The following is a 3,330-nucleotide window of genomic DNA, read 5'->3' as shown; positions in this document are numbered from 1 at the left end:
CCATATTACTCATACTACACATGACTAAGGCTGGCAAGTTTTAATGAAATAAGTTTTATATACTTTTGTTAGCATCAGAATTCAAACTTTTGTTTTATGCTTTTATATTATTTATTTGTAGATTCTGCCAATATCTTATTAATTTTTGAAAGTTGACTCTAGCATAGATTTCTGTAATGATCAGAAATTATCAATATGGAAAGGATTAAAAGAGAGGTGACTTTGACATCATTAAATGTTTTTTTAGTGCAGTTATGTGTTTGATTATGCATATAGGAGTAGAATCTCCAGATGCATGTTAAATAAAGTAAATACAAAGCAAGTCAGTGAGCATACATTTCTGTGAAAATTAAGTAGCAAAGCTTTTCAATTTTTAAACTGAACATTTTATCCTTCTAAAGGGAAGAATATATGAAAGACAGTGAAATTGATGGCATTTTTGCAATGTTTAAATATATCATGTATAATTTTAAATGAAATTTTAAAAAATCAAAACATTTCTATTTAAAGTTTTGGATTCTAAATTCTGCTCCTCTCTCTTCTCCTGTTCCCTTAGATGGCAAGTAATCAGATATAAATTATACGTGTGCAATTATGCAAAACATTCTATATTAGTAATTTTATACAAGAAGACTCAAAAGAAAGAAAGAAAGAAAGAAAGCAAAAAATAAACTTCAGACTATATTCAGTCAATATCGGTTCTTTGGCAGTAGAGAGTATGCTTCATCATTAGTCCATTGGGATTTTTTTAGATCACTGTATTGCTGAGAATATCTAAGTCTGAATGAAACATTTTTATGAACAGTTTTAATTGAAGATTTCAATCATCTTTGAACATGAAAAACAAAACTGATATACAATGACTCTCAGTGGAGTTTTCCCTTGACTTATCACAAAGACAATTTTCTCTATTTTATCTAGATTTTCCTTTTCCTATGTGTACCTAATTTTAAAATCAGACTAGCCTTCTACTTTATGAAGTGCTTTGTTCTGCTTGTAAGATTCCAATTTTGATGTCAATTAGAAATAGTGGTTACTTTTACTGATTGTAGCATGTTTGCAGTGAGACTTAGAGGCCAGAATTATATCATGGACTTTAGAATTTGTTCATATGCTGAATACAAATAATGGACAGAATTAAATACATTACATTGGTTCTTGAAAATTTGAGATATTTCCCTCTCTCCCACATTTCCCTCAGATATTTTGATATCTTTTGTTAGCAATTAAGGGAGAAATTGGACTAAAGTATGGATGATGAACTATACTAGTGTGGTAAAGGAGAAAATAGCCTACTTTAATATTAATGAGAAATATAGAGTTGAGTCAAAAAGCTATTAAAAATAAAAGAGTAAAACAACTAAAATATAAAATGTCTTTTGTTATTTTGTTTAGTATTATTTCTGTTGTTTTAGTTATATCTGATTCTTCATGATCCCATTTAGGGTTTTTGTGGCAAAAATACTGGAGTGGTTTGCCATATCCTTCTCTATCTCATTTCATATATAGATGAGGAAACCGAGGCAAACAGGTATAATTGATCAGCCTAGTGATACATAACTAGTAAGTATCCAAGGCTGGATTTGAACCCAGAAGGAGGAATCTTCATGATCCCAGCCCTACTACTTAAACACAAAACAAAATAAAGCCCAAAGAGATTTACAAGTTTGAGAGTAGTTCTAATTTTCCTAGTAATTTTTCAAAATTTTAAGAGAAACTGCTAACAGGAATTGCTATGTCTATATAACTATATTATTTCCATGAAATTTTAATGTTTAACATTTAAATTTAAATCCTATCCAATTCCTGCTATATTACTTACTAAGATCATGATTAGGAATTACCTTTGGAGAGGTTAACATCTTCCTATTTAACAACAAGACATCAGTGTCAGCCACTGATAAATTCAAGGACATATAAATTAATATTATGAATTAGGAACCCAAATCTTTGAGCATTTATAAGAAACTATTGAAAAGACTCTATATTCTTTGTCTTTCCTTTCTCTGACTAGGCTTAAGGGAAAAAAAAACATTCATCATCTAGTTTGTGCTCAGGACCTATTTGTCTCATACTTTATACAAATAATCTATTTCTTGGATTAAGGAACTTCATCATAAAACTTGAGATATAATGGTTTGTTATACATGCAAAAATATTTTTAGCAGCTTTCTTCTCAGAGCAAAGAATTGGTAATTGAAAAGATACTCGTCAATTGGGGAATGAGGAAATAAATTGTGATATGTGATTATGATGGAATATTATGGTTCTATGAGAAATGATGATCAGAATACTCTCAGAAAAAAATGGAAAGTGCTTCATGAACTCAAGCAAAGTGAAATGTGTTGTGTACAAAGTAATAGCAATGTTGTGTAATGGAATGATTTTCCTATTCTCAGCAATGATCCAGGGATATTCTGAAGGACTTATGATGAAAAAATTTATCCATACCCAGAGAAATATTATGTCTAAATACAAATTAAAATATTCTATTTTACTTTATTTTTCTTTATGATTCTTTTTTGGGAGGAAAATCTGTTTTCTTTTACAACATGACTTTTATAAGGAAAAAAGAGATATAATGATCTGAAATGTTTCCATAGCTTTTCCTGTGTTTGAAGTCCATGACTTTGTAGGGGGGCAAGGGCTGTTGGAGGCAGATGGATTGGTCTTGGATGTGGGATGTGAATGCATTTCTATTTCAATTCTTGTTGTGCATTCATCTATACATTGTTTAATCAATTCTGAATCCATGAGATTATAGTTTTTCTGGAATAATATTCTGATTTCATTTATAATGAATTGTTTTTCTCTAATGGTGTTCTCCATTTGCCTGAATGCTGCATGTCACCTCCTTAAAAGCCTAAAAATCCTGCAGTATAGGCTGAGAACTTTTTTTGTTCCTGTTGTCATCTCTTGCACTCTCACTGGGCTCATCATATTTATCTCCTTCTTTCCCCCAGGTGCCAGGGGTGAAAAGAAAGAGTGTCAGGAGGTTTATAGAACCAACATTACTAGATTTTAAACAAATGAGTGACAGGCTTTCTTTTCTTCTTTGTCTTCCTCCTAATCTTCTTTCTCTTCTTCTACCTTTCCTTCTATCTTATTTTTTCCTTTTCCCCCAGCCCCTATAAAAGGACCATAAAGATGTTCAGAGTGGACATGTACAGATTACAATACTTTACTGAATGAAGAACTGAGGAAAAGAAATGCTGTATAAAAAAGTTTCTGAGGGAGATGAATTACTAGAATAATTTGGTTATTTGGCAAATAGATAGGAATAGCTAAAGGACAACTCCAAACCTCCTCACCTATGTCTACCCCTGCTAC

General features: G+C 31.1%; 1 pseudogene; it reads right to left on the bottom strand.

Moving 5' to 3' along the window:
- Positions 1-2,101: 2,101 nt before the first annotated feature.
- Positions 2,102-2,913, bottom strand: LOC141552674 (LYR motif-containing protein 1-like; annotated as a pseudogene).
- Between the last annotated feature and the right edge of the window lie 417 nt (positions 2,914-3,330).

The sequence above is a fragment of the Sminthopsis crassicaudata genome, chromosome 2 (genome assembly GCF_048593235.1).
Source record: "Sminthopsis crassicaudata isolate SCR6 chromosome 2, ASM4859323v1, whole genome shotgun sequence".
Classification (NCBI taxonomy): Eukaryota; Metazoa; Chordata; class Mammalia; order Dasyuromorphia; family Dasyuridae; genus Sminthopsis; species Sminthopsis crassicaudata.
The sequence above is the reverse complement of the archived record's forward strand: the minus strand, read 5'-3'. Positions and strand labels throughout refer to the sequence as shown.